At 36.3% G+C, this 14,382-nt stretch overlaps 1 protein-coding gene across 8 annotated transcripts in view; it reads right to left on the bottom strand.

Moving 5' to 3' along the window:
* Nucleotides 1–14,382, bottom strand: part of LOC131663385 (probable Na(+)/H(+) antiporter nhx-9) — a 1,718,187-nt gene that overhangs the window by 975,784 nt on the left and 728,021 nt on the right. The window lies entirely within an intron of this gene.

The following is a 14,382-nucleotide window of genomic DNA, read 5'->3' as shown; positions in this document are numbered from 1 at the left end:
GACATCCCAGCACCCCTGTGACCGGTGGGTCGGTCCACGTAAGGACTTAATTAACAAACGTTACTGCAACGGTTGTTACTTGACGGCTGTCGCAAGAGTCTGCAGCTGTCCAAACGCTGCCATCCATTGGATGTGGTTCGACAGATATCTAGCAAGATACTTTTACTACTAAGTATCCCGGTTTTGTCGCTCTCCGTCCGAAGATAGGATGTTTCGTCGGCCGCATAAGCGCGAAATGTCCTACGCTTAAGCAAGAACATTTCCTATGTCTCAATTTTGATCGGCCTGGACGCCATAATTCCTTTGTACGAGAGAGAGCAGGCATTAAGGTTATGATTCCTTTTTCTATTTTCCTATTTTTCTATTTCATGTAGTTTATTCTATTATATTCATATTTCATTTTATATTTTCAAGTCAAACCTAATATTAATAAAATTATTTGTTTACAAACATGATATTTTATTCATCAACCCTATAGAAAGAGATCAAGGTTTCGTACCGGTACGCCCTGGCTACTTATGATTGGGGAAGGGGCATATAACGAGTGTGAATGATACTCGTTATGTCTCTCTCTCCCATATTCTAATTTATTAATATAAGCCTAATGTATATAACTTGTCGTTCTAATTTCAGTGGGCTGAAGCAAGGTAGGTAAGAGATAGAGAGAGAGAGAGAGTAGGACGGAGAGAGAGAGACGGTTCGCCTATCGAACGCACGGACCGCGAGGAGGGCGCTTGATTTTCTTAGCGCGGCAGATTCGGCGATCGATCTTCAACGCGAGCACACGTGTTTCGCTATCAACACGTTACTCGTGCCTAGAAACAGAAAAACCGTGATAGCGTGACTTGAAGTGTACAAAGGGAGAGTTATTGAGCATAATAAACGTGCGAGTGTGGAGTGTGTGCGGAGTGATATATATATATGTGTGCCTCCTGCCACCGGCGCCAGCATATTCGGACTTCTAGCTTATTAATTGTCGTTTGCAATTCGAGCGCCTATTGCGAGCCAATCTTTACGGGGCAGCAACTTCTAAATACTACTGCATACGTTACTCTCTCTCCCAAATCAGCTTCTTGCCTTCTCTCTCTCTCCTTTTTGCTTCGCCGCTCTTATATTATTTTTTGTTAACATTTATCCGTTATTCTAATAAATATTCTAATAAACATGCTTGTTTTCTTAACACGCGTCCACTTTATTCCGTCCTTCCGCCTATCTCCTCCACCTAATAATTTCGCGTTTAGGCGTGCGAGTCTTGCGTCGCGACCTGGCATTGGAGCCACGACGCCTCGACAACAGCTGACGAGGTGAGCTGTTCCAGCCTAACCGAGCCCGGATTCTTTATCTGCATTATCCGCATATCCTCATATATTAACTTTTATGTCAACGGGACAGTTTTCCGTTACAATACATATATATATTATAATATTGAATTTTAATACCCTTATAATACTTTATTTTAATGGAAAAGTTGGAAGGTAAGTTGAATTACTATATGTATTGGTGTTATTAATATTTTTAAAATAAAAGATAATTAATGCTTTTGAAAAAAAAAGTAATAAATTTTATTTATTGTTAAAAAATTGTCTGGAGTAAATCTACCCCACATAGTAGTTAAGGGTTAAAGAACAATCTCCCACGATGCAGAGCTAACCGCCGCTCCGGTGAACACGTATGAGTATACGTGTATTCAGCTTTACGTTTGATACTTTCGTTCCAATGTCTTCTTTCCAACAGAGTTGAACTCACCTTAAGTCACCTGACTTGTGACACTCGATCTATCTTAGGTTTGAGTGACCTAATGTTTACTCAAACTATCCTCTAGATGAAATCGGTTTAAAATTTAACCGGTGACGGATTCGTTAAACTAAAAGAAAACGAAATAACGTAATGCGGTGAATAAAATCAAAATTGTTTATGACTAAAAAATTTGTCCTTGATGAGCCGAAAGACTTACGCACGCGAATAGGATTTACAATTTTCAATAATACGGGGAGAGAGAGAGGGAGAGTTCCAAATTTGGCCGTGAAATTTAACGCTCGACGCGAATACAAAAACAGTCGCAATAGACAAAATACTCTCGTTAGTATTTTATCGCGCAGAAAAAAGGAGGTGCATCTACCCTGCGGTGCAATTACAGTGATCAGCCGTAATTGTTAAAGAAATTTATTGTAGTCTAACGAATTCCTTCTTGGAAAGGCTGCACCGGTTCACCTCAATACCAATCTGTTGTTGCTGCACTTAATGCTGCTACTCGCTTGCTGCTGCTGTAAATTCTGCTGCTGTGTTTGCTACTTGCGACCACTCGCGCACGTATCAAAAAAACCCAGAAAACTTTTGATATCAAAAGGCAAAACACAATGGAAATCTATTTGGTGGTACTCTGACGCACAACAGCTGAGACTTAACTGAAACTTTGAACTCTCAAGCGCCCCCTCTTTCTCTTAAACGTTCGCTCTAGCATCTCGAGTGCTACCGAATAGCGAACATATCGATTGATTGAATCGTCTACCGTTGCACTGGTTTACAATTTTTAAAAATTTCCTATCCGAAAAAAATGAAATATCGTCGGATATCCAGCATAGTGATTGACTGATATTAAAAAGAGTGCAAAATTAAAACATTTACGTATACTTTGAAAAATTTGTATTATATATCTAGAAGTATGAAATTATATTTTAGTAGTAAATTTAATTTATGAATAATTAATATTGATTATATAATGCAAAAATAAAAATATACTGTTAATAAATCATTTTTGAAAGATAAGAGGTTGTACTATGAAATTATTAGTACAAATCGATAATTTTATAACCATCTGTGATACTTTTATCTTATTAAAATTTCTTTGGAGCAGAAAGTGAATAGAATAAACTGGATGAAAAAACATTTTTATTTTTGTACATTGTAAGCTAAGAGAACTGCGGAAAATCAAAAGTAATAATCAGAATATTAAACTCGTTAAATTTGAAGAATCTTCACGGGCATTTTTAACGAGGCAGCAAAAAAATATACGATGTCAAATATATTACACATACGAATATATAAGACTGAGGCTGTAAACACGACTATTAAGTATGTGGGGTTTGGTATTGTATAATAGTATGATATATAGCTTAGTACATTTTATTAATCGTAGGTTAAAGTCATCTTTCGAATATTTTTTCCAATACATCTTGAAAGTAGTAGAAGTTGATCGATTTTTATTCATCAATAAATATCGAATGATGTGGTGTATTTCTTACAGCATAATTTATTTTTGCAGTCTATTAGATACTCAAAAATAGCATTTAAAAGGTTCAAAAAATATTGTATTAAATAACAGAAAAACATTATGAATTAATTGGTAAAATTATTAACAATTAAAAATATACGAAGAGAAAATTGTACATATTTATTTGGTTGTCTAACCTTAAAATGATAACCTATATGTGATAGAACCTTCAGAAAATATTCAGTAAGTGCTTACGTAAGAACTTACTTAATATTTTGAGCAGTAAAATGTGAAAGTTCAGTTTTAAATAAACCAAATAAGCAATAGCAAAATATAAGTCGATAGATTATCTCGATAAAATATTATATTGTGATTTCGACATTTTGGTTGCGTAATAGAATAATTTTTTGACAAAAACATCAATTGCAATTGAAAACGTAAATCAAAGTGTGCTATTTAGATTGTAAAAAATACAAAATATCCTTATCATTAATAATTGTTTCTAAAATGTTTCTGAAATGTATACTTTTTTTGTGACATCTCCTACCTTTACGCTAATCAATAAAAATGTTGTCAAAATATTACTGAAATAAGTTTTGTGAATAGTTTTACAATGTTGTCATCAACATATGTTTATAAACGTTTTGGCAACATTAGGCAATTTTACTACTAATATAATCGGCCGATGCTATCATCGTGGCTGTTCGACAATATACACATCGTGTACTGGCGGGTCTGTAGTTTCGTGTACCGCGGTGAAGTATCCGTACGCAGTCTTTGTCGTTTTTGCACGCTGGGCTCCAGGCATTGACCATCAACATTATTTAAAATAATCTTTGGATAATCATATTTACCCGGAATATTGAAAATATTACAGATTCATAACGTACTCGGTCTACGGTTTCTATGCTAAATAAACGTTCGAAAATTGTTTTTGTTTATATCTCGCGAACAATTTGGAAAATGTTAAAATAATATGGATCCATTGAAAGAGCGTTAAATTTTGCGTAAGAAACAATGCTTTGCAATGCTTCGATGACAATGAAATTACGCAGAAAAAATTAAAAAATAAATTCAAATATGCATGGGAAGAAAAAGTGCGATACCCGATCGACTGCAGGCGATTCCCTCTCCTTGCTTCTCCTTCCAAGTCCAGATACTCTAGAATCCGTATAATGTATTTTGTACACAAATTTAAAGATGCAATTTTATTGTACAAAACCGTTTGGATAGGGGTTTCGAATCACCCCTTAAGTATTCTACTGGATGTTTTTATGGGAACTATTAATAAATTATGGGAACTATTAATAAATTATGGGAACTATTAATAAATTATGGGAACTATTAATAAAAATGAAAGAAGTGCTTTTTGACTAACTCTTCTGGATATTTATGCATTAAGCAAATATTGCAATCATTAGAAAGTAGTAAAAATTCGCGTTGAATAAGATGTCACCCGTCAAAATCAATCAATAAAGTAATTAGTTATTAGCAAAAACCGTTAAACAATACTATTTATGGAATAAGTTTTTTATTTTGAAATAAATATGAAAAATAATAATAAGTAGACTTAAATGATGCCCTTTCATCATCAAAACGTGTTTGATTTTTTTTTACAAAATTTTTTTGTTATATTCGGTGAGAAAGAGAGAGAGAGAGAAGATTCGAATTCTACCGCGAACTAACGCTCGATGCGAATACAAAAAATAACGCTAACACGAATAGACAAAATACCGCATGTATTTTGTATCGCTTATAATGACGGAAGGTGCACCTACCCTGCGGTGCAATTACGGTGATCAGCCGTAATTGTTGATGATGATGAATCAACTGCCGCTGCCCTCCTAATTATCAGCTGCGCTGCCTCGCTCTGCCTCTAATATGCTGCAATCTGCTGCTTCTGTGCTGCTGCTTGCTGCAATGACTTTGTTACACCCACGCACGTAATATTGTCCTAAGAAAACTTTAATATTCGGCGAAAACAAAGTACAAAACCAAATCGGCGGTAAATTCGCGTCAACAGCTGAGGCGTAACTGCTTATTCAAAATATCGCGCGCCCCCTCGCTCTCTTAATTGTTCGAACTAACACACGAGAAGCAGAATCGCGAACGGATCGATTAATTGAATCGACTACCATTGCAATTTGTACTATTTATCTTTAAATACTTGGTAATTTTTCCTATCGTTTGAAAAAAATAGACTCTCTAACTTCATTTAGAGTTGAGATAATTTTTTTTATTTAATACGCAACTCCTTTAATTATTAAGATTGAGAAACTAATTTTGATTTAACTTATAGATAAAGAGTTGTACTTTATTATTCAACAATAATCAAAATTAATATTATTAAAGAAGTTTTGTGTCCATTCAAAAAGATTTTTCGCTGTTGTTATTGGAGTATTTTGCAAGCTGACGTAGTATGCATTACTCTTGATGCATACGCCAATGCCATTACAAGCCCCTTTACCATATGCAGTTGCAGAAAAGTGCCATTTTGCATTTATATCAAAGTCGCTCTTATGATTCAATAAATTTACAAAATTAAATTAATTTTTATACTGCGATCCTGCTCCGTCTGAGAAATAAAAAAAATTTTTCACATTAGCAGCGTAAAATTTTTGTTTCGGATATACAGGGTGAGTCATTTTAATTTCCCCAGTCTAATAACTTTTGAAACAAGCAAATTACGCAAAAATGTTTCAGACCAAAGTTGTAGGGGTTCAAGGGGGACATCTAGGGGTGACTTTGAAATTGACCTTGAGCTTGACCTTGACGGTTTTCTCAAGGTCATTTCTATTTTTTTAATGGAAACCCCTATTTCTGATCTCAGGATCAGAAAGAGCGGGAAATTTTACGTTCAAGTATCTATTTAGTTTTTTTTCATAAGAACATAAACAATATTTCAGTTTTTACTTAAGAAATTGAAGCCGCTTTCAAACATCAAAAGGTTTAACGAGCATCGAAGACCTTTGTCGTACTTCTATTCTCAATGTGAAGCAAAGGTCAAATTCTTGAAAATTCTCTTATTTTTGTTACATTTCGAGGCGAAGCTTTTATCGCATATGACCGTTGTTAAATAAACTTCCAAAGAATAAGGGACTGGCCATGTACTAACGATGCTGATGTTTAAGATCATAAACTTCCTATCTTTAGCACTACCCAGGAACAACGACGTGGACGTAATAGGATTATGTTCCCTCTGGGGTGCTTTATTAACGTGAGTCCCCTTGCCTCTCACGATTCGGGGTGCTTTATTAACGTGAATCCCCTTGCCTCTCACGATTTGGGGTGCTTTATTAATGTGAGTCCCCTTGCCTCTCACAATTCGTGATGAAACTAGAATAAACTTATTTCCTATCGGTTTTGCTCGAAATTATTACCATTTACGTCGATGCATTGCCTGAGCCTCTGTTCGAAGCTTTCAATAGTGCGCAGTAAGATATCTCTAGAGATTTGTCTACATGCAACTCTAATCCTTTCTATCATATTCTCCCTTGTTGTGGGCGCTTCGGCGAACACAGTATTTTTTAAGTATCCCCAAAGGAAGAAATCTGGGGAAGTTAAGTCCGGTGATCGTGCAGGCCAAGCAACTGGACCACCTCTTCCAATCCACCTTTGTTGGAAATTTCTATTTAAAGACTCTCGTACAATTAAAGCGAAATGCGGTCCTGCACCGTCCAGTTGTATCCACATTCGACGTCTAGTCTCAAGATCTACGTCTTCAAGTAAAAGTGGGAGATGATCCCTTAAAAGTTCTAAAATAGCATTGCCGTTGACGTTTTCTTCAAAAAAGAATGGCCCGATGAGATGACCATTAACTATTCCACACCATACATTTACACTCCAACGATGTTGATTATCGACTGGTCTGTACCAGTGAGGATTCTGATCAGACCAATAATGACTGTTGTGACGATTCAATTGGCCAGTACTATGAAACGTAGCTTTATCAGAAAAAAGGACATAATTAAAAAAATTCGGATCCTGCAAAATCATCTGTAGAGCCCACCGACAGAAATTTACTCTGTTTCTCATATCATTAGCGTTTAATGCTTGCGTTAAGGTAATATGATACGGATGATATCTATTACTTCTTAAAATTCTAATAACGGTTCTTTGAGGTATTCCTGTTTCTCTCTCTATTTGTCGGCTGCTGATATGAGGATTTAGGTGAACCAATCCTAAGACAACCAAAACCCTAGCATCTCTATCATCATACTCATGTCTTGGTCGACTTCTTCGTAGATGCCCTTGTCGAGCTCTTTCTTCAAGACGATGAATGGTACGGTGATCAGGATGGCGCCTTTGTGGGTATCGAATTCGATACAACCTTGACGCTTCACGGTAATTACCTCTACATTCTCCTAAAATCCAAATCATATCAACTATCTCTGTTGGGGTAAAATCAGCCATATTTAAAAGATTTTTTCAAAAAACCTCAATACAAATCAACAAAGGCAAAGATCATAGAAAGGTGATACAAATTAAATATTACTGAAAACAGAGGCAATATTGTCCAAATTAGATTTCATATGATCGATGGCAATAAGAAAGGTCTCTTATTCAAATATGAAGAAATAATGATAGTGATACAATGAACACAAGCATAGTTAAAACAAAAGTAATATTTAAAGCTTTTTCAAAATTGAAATCACGACTGAACGTATTGCGATTACTTTCTAAACGACTTCCAAATGTAATAGATTCTTCATTGAACATGAAATTTATCCTTATGTATTTAACTTTTACTCTTATTTCTTTGCAGAACATCAGATTGATACTGAAATAGTTTCATTAATTTAATAGACTTGTAATAGCAAATTATTAGCAACAACTTCCAATATTTGAAATTTATTAATAATAATCATACAGTCCGGTGAAAAATAAAAAGGATAGGGAACGGAAACAAGAATAGTCCCGTAAAATTTAAAAAAATTAAATTTAAAAAATTTAAAAATTTAAAAAATTTAAATCCTGTAAAATTTCCTGCTCTTTCCGATTCCGAGGTCAGAAATAACGGTTCCCAATAAAAAAATAGACTTGACCTTGAGAAAGCCGTCAAGGTCAAGCTCAAGGTCAATTTCAAAGTCACCCCTAGACGTCCCCCTTGAACTCCTACAACTTTTTTCTGAGTCATTTTTTCGTATTTTGCTTACATTGTTCGATTCTTGTTCCAGGATAGTTTTGACCTTAGCATGACCTTAAGGGTTTATTTTGACCCATGTTAAAAGATGTTATCTGGATGTAAAATTTCCCGCTTTTTCCGATTCCGAGGTCAGAAATAGGGGTTCCCAATAAAAAAATAGACTTGACCTTGAGAAAGCCGTCAAGGTCAAGCTCAAGGTCAATTTCAAAGTCACCCCTAGACGTCCCCCTTGAACCCCTACAACTTTGGTCTGAAACATTTTTTCGTATTTTGCTTACATTGTTCGATTCTTGTTCCAGGATAGTTTTGACCTTAGCATGACCTTAAGGGTTTATTTTGACCCATGTTAAAAGATGTTATCTGGATGTAAAATTTCCCGCTCTTTCCGATTCCGAGGTCAGAAATAGGCGTTCCCAATAAAAAAATAGACTTGACCTTGAGAAAGCCGTCAAGGTCAAGCTCAAGGTCAATTTCAAAGTCACCCCTAGATGTCCCCCTTGAACCCCTACAACTTTGGTCTGAAACATTTTTGCGTAATTTGCTTGTTTCAAAAGTTATTAGACTGGGGAAATTAAAATGACTCACCCTGTAAATGAGCATCGAGATCGTCAAAGTCGTCGATTAATCAAGTCGAGAAAAAGCATGTAAGGATGATAATGTGCTGGCTCGCGAGGTAGTTAAATTTGGGCTCATATTTTGTTTTTTTTTCCGATCGATACGAATTTACGACACAGCGATGGAACACATGTCGATCGCGGTTAGGAATAATTTATGATCACCGTTCGACCGTTACGTGCGAGAAAAGCGCCGCTGGACAAAGACCGTCGAGCTCACACATTTTTAGTCTCGGGTTTCCATTTGCCTCCTCAAAGAAACCGTAAAAATAATAGTTCGTCCTTTGCGTGTTCGGATGGGAGACGTATGTATCAAACGACAATGCTTGTAACGAAGTGCGAGCGCGGGAATATGCGAGTTTCTTTTAAAATTGTAGTACGTACTTTGAGCGATTCGACTAAATGTACAAGCAATAGGTTGCAGGCGATTTGTCTGTGATGCGCACTAACATAAGCCCATGTCAAACCTTTGAATTATATGAAGTGGGATAATGAGTTCTTCGAGACTTTTATCGTGATTGACGAAACCGAGCGCCACTGTTCCAATGCGTATCGCCAAAATTGATGAAGCGCTGCGAACCAAAACCTGTATAAAAACGTGTATTTTTGAATCTCGCGTCAAGATGAAAGGCTCGAAGGTTAAAAAAGCTTGGAGCGAGGAATATGGTATTCCCCCGAAAGCCACGTCACAACGTGCAATAAACCAGCAGATTTAGAAACGTGCTCTTCCAAATCTCGCATCGAAATCAGAAAAAAGAAATTCAAAGGTTGATCAGCTGAGCGCGGGGGCTGTAGGCCTTCTCAAAAGCCAACAGTGACACGCGAAGTGAGCGGTATAGCTGGTGGAGTCATGGGAGGCAAAGTCAAAACATGCGATGCCTCATGAACTTTGAACCATGATAGAGGGAAACTTAGAAGAAAGGAAAAAGGAACGGGAGTGGGAAAGTGACTCACTGAGAGACTTGCTCAAGGCAATTCACCAGAACGCTTGCAACCATTGTCTAGGCAAGTACGTTATTAGTTTCTAGCACTAGGACTATTGTGCCGCGTAATATTTGCATTTTGGAGTTGACCGTAACAACTCGTTTTTTATAATTATCAATCATGTACCGTTTTCAGTATCTTAATTAGATCAACTTTTGTAATTTGTGATTTATAAAACGCTAATGTGATGTTAATATCACTTATTATTTATTATTTTGTTCGTGGTTTATCGCGTTAATGAGTAAGAATTCATTTAACTTTGAAAAATATATATATGAATATTGAACATGAAGTAACATTTTAAATGAAATATCTATAATTGTTAAGATTGGAATTGAGGAAAGATAGACTTTACCCTAGTTTCTGAGGGTGCGAAGTGTCCTATAAGCAGAGCTTAAGTCTCTCTTGAAAAAAGGATGTAATTCAGCTCAAGTTTCTCATAGCGCGAAATGTTCTATGAGTCGAGCGTAAATCACAATAGAAAAGGAAAGAATTTCTTAGTTAATCACTTGTGAGAAATAACTTAGGTATAAGCCAAGTTTATTCAATCTCGAGCACTCACTTTGCAAGGCTAGGAAAGAATACCAGCCTGAGCAAAAATCAGCGTATTTATACACAGATTTTTCCGCCTATTTTCGCAGGACAGCCCTCTTCAAGCTATTTACGTAAGTGTGCAAATTATTTTCTCTTGTTTAAAACAGAATAGACAGCAATAACGAAATTCTAAAGCATGTGAAATTTACAAAAAATTGATATGGAACATTTAAGTTATAACGGGGACTTATCCCGTTAACATAAAGAAATAATAATAAGAAGATTGAGAAGAATCCGAGCTCGGTTAGGCTGAATGGCTCGGCTTGTCTTTTACCTGGGACTCCCGTCCACTAGGTGTTGTCGGGGCGTCGTGGCTCCAATGCCAAGTCGGGGCGCTAGATCCGCACGCCTAAACACGAAACTCGAGGGATCGACAGGATAGACGAAATAATGAATTAAGACAAATCGCTCGAGAACAGTAGACGTAGTATTTATTAGCGATAACACCGGTATTATAATAAACAAGAAAGGAATAAAATATATACAGGGCTTAACAAAAATATCGAAACGGGCCTGTAAGTTTTCAGGTAAGGTATTTTTGAAAAAGGTTGGTGTCAGATATTTCGTAACTTTTTGCAAGGAATTTAATGGTGACCTTGCATTTGACCTTGAACCTTACCTTCAGGGTTATTTCAAGGTCATTCTTTTTTTTCAAATGGAAACCCCATTTTTTCAATGCCACGTGCCTGCGCTCGTGCGAACAATCGCACGGAGGCATGGTACAAAGATTTGAGAGTGTATAAAGGAGGGACTCGTTATAATCATGGAATTCGCCGTTCTCGCGGAAGATAGAGAGAAAGAGAGAGGGAGACGACCTGACCTGGTGAAGGCTGCTGGCAGGAATCACCGCTGATGCTTCTGGCAGGAATCGCTGTTGATACTGCTGGCAGGAACTGTTGCTGCTAATTCCGCTGCAGGCAGAAAATACTGCGGGACTGCTGGCAGGCTCGTGGCAGGCTCGGATGTGGATTCCTCGATGCAAGGGTCGTTGGAGGTCCTTCCGTGCTGCAATCTGCTCGTTGTCCTGTGCTTCCTTTATCTGATTTGCTCTCTTTCACGTGTGCTCGCTCGGCCGTCAAACGATCCGTCTAACTCTGAATCTCGGCTCAAACTCTCTCTCCTAATCGTTTGCGCGTCGGCTCGAGTAACGCCGGCGGCTTCGCTCTCGCGAGCGGATCGCCACGGGTCACTCGCGCTCGCTTACTCTCTACTCGCGACGCGTTATTCTCTCTCTCATGTTCTTGCCGCTCTCGCTCTCAATTGGCTCCTAATGACGATGCCCGGCTCAGATATTGGTCCTGAAATAAAGCGGTGCGAGCATCGGTATCGATTCATAATGTCCAAACGCTCGCTAGGGTAACAGCGAAGGAGCGAGGCTGTGTGAGAGAGAGAGAGAGAGAGAGAGAGAGAGAGAGAGAGAGAGAGAATGAGCGAGCCAGATAGGGCCGACTATTATAGCCAGGGCCCCGTCACAGTTAAATGTAATTAAAAATATTATAATCTTAATTTATGGCCTAAAATCTATATAAAAAATACTTTTTTTCATTAAAATTACTCCTAATAATGTATTTTAATTGAACAATAAAAACTATCATATGTTTATCTATAAGTAGAGTTATGTTACGCTCCTTATATGGTTATGAAATTTGACTCTAGCACTAATACGATAGTAGGTAAGCTAGAGAGTTCATAACTCAGAGTGGTATCGGCTCTCTAAGCTGAGATATACTCCCTGAGCTGATGCCCGTGCATCTTCAGTTCAGCACTGTCAACTCATCTCACCTCCCCTCTACTAAGCCGTGATGCCCGTGCATTTCACTGTTGACTCAACTTTCCACCCAATGAGTTGATACCCGTACGTTCTATGCACTTCCCCCTGCCTTACTAAGTTAATGTGCTTTTAATGCCCGTACGTTCTGTGTTACACGCTTTGATTTTATTGTGTGTGTGTGTGTGCGTGTGTGTGTTAAATTTTTAGACGTCAAACAAGGTAAATGTTATTGGGAAAAAAACGGAAGGACGGATTGGGGGATCGAACGCGCGTCCTCTGGATCCGCAGGCCGATGCTCTACCGCTATAGTTACTGCCACTGGTACTACAGGTAATTCGTATTGTGTATATTAGCTACACGATTGATTTGGGCGGGGGCCCAAGCGCTAATACATACAAATAATAATGCTATTCAATACGTAACATACTGTCTTGATTCCCTTATAGTTTTTTTAAATGATAAATTTTGTAATAAAGGAAAGAAGGGAAATAGTGAGATGGAAATTCACATAATTTTACTGATCTCTTCAGGCTGATTTGTCTCGTAGTCAAATTATTATAGGCTAAAACGAATAGCTCGTAGCCAGTCACGTTACAATACAGTGATTGTGACTGATTGTATACAGTGTATAATACACTGTATTATAACGTGATTGGCTACGAACTATTCGTTTAACCTATAATAATTTGACTACGAGAGAAATCAGCCTGAAGAGGTCAGCAAATGTGTTAATGAAACGTTACTGAATATAATTAAAATTAAGTGAATTTCCATCTCTCACTATTTCCATTCTTTCCATTATTACAAAATTTATAATGATGCTATTATATATATTTATTGCAATTAGTATATAATGAATTTCTATATTATATACTAATTATTATTATTAATACAAAATTTTCCAACTCCAACAACTCAAAAAAATATTAGACAATTTTTAGGAAAAATAAATTTTTATCATGAATACATTCCAAGAATCTCCATAATACTAGATCCGTTACATAGATTACTAAGAAAAGAGACCAGATTTATATGGTCTGAAGAATGTGACAAATCATTTAAACAAATTAAGAATCTATTATGTTCGCAACCTGTATTAGAAATTTTTGATAAGGATTTACCTATAAAAATATACACAGATGCATTGATAGAGGGTATAGGTGCAATATTAAAACAAATTCAACATAATGGAAAAGAAAAACCGGTTGCATATTTTTCAAAGAAATTAAGTGATGCACAAAAAAAGAAGAAAGCTATATATTTAGAATGTATAGCAATCAAAGAAGCTATAAAATATTGGCAGCACTGGCTGGTTGGAAGAAAACTTGAGGTATACTCAGATCACAAACCGTTAGAAAATCTCAATATAAAAGCAAGAACAGATGAGGAATTAGGTGATTTAGCCTATTATCTTTTGCAATATGACTTCACAATCAAATATATACCAGGAAAAACTAATATTGAAGCAGATTGTTTGAGTAGAAATCCAGTTTTGAGTTCTGAAGAAAATACAGATGAAGTATTAAAAATAGTAAATTTAATAAAGATGAATGAGATAAAGATGGATCAGAATAATAATGATTTGATAAACGAAAAAAACAAAAACATAATCAAAGAAAATGACATATTTTATAAAAAGAATAAAAATTCAAAAAAAATAATTCTTTCTGAAAAATTTAGTTTAAAATTTATAAAAGAGATACACGATGAATGGTGTCACATTGGTATAAGACAAACCATGAACAGAATATGCCCATATTATACAGCTAAAAACTTAATAAAGAATATAAAAAAAACATGTAAAGATTGTGATATATGTAAAAGAAACAAGTCAAGATGACAACAAAAACTAGGATTATTATCACAATTTGGACCAGCAACTGAACCATTTGAAATCATGTCAATAGATACAGTTGGTGGCTTTGGTGGAAATAGATCTACTAAACGGTATTTACACTTGCTAGTGGACCATTACACTAGATACGCATTTATATCAACTTCACAACATCAAAATGCATTTGAATTTATTAAATTAGTAAATAAAGTATTAGAAACAGATAAA

This window comes from Phymastichus coffea, unplaced genomic scaffold (assembly GCF_024137745.1).
Source record: "Phymastichus coffea isolate CEN01 unplaced genomic scaffold, Cenicafe_Pcof_1.1 PCOF00034, whole genome shotgun sequence".
Classification (NCBI taxonomy): Eukaryota; Metazoa; Arthropoda; class Insecta; order Hymenoptera; family Eulophidae; genus Phymastichus; species Phymastichus coffea.
This window is presented reverse-complemented; position numbering and strand designations above follow the sequence as displayed.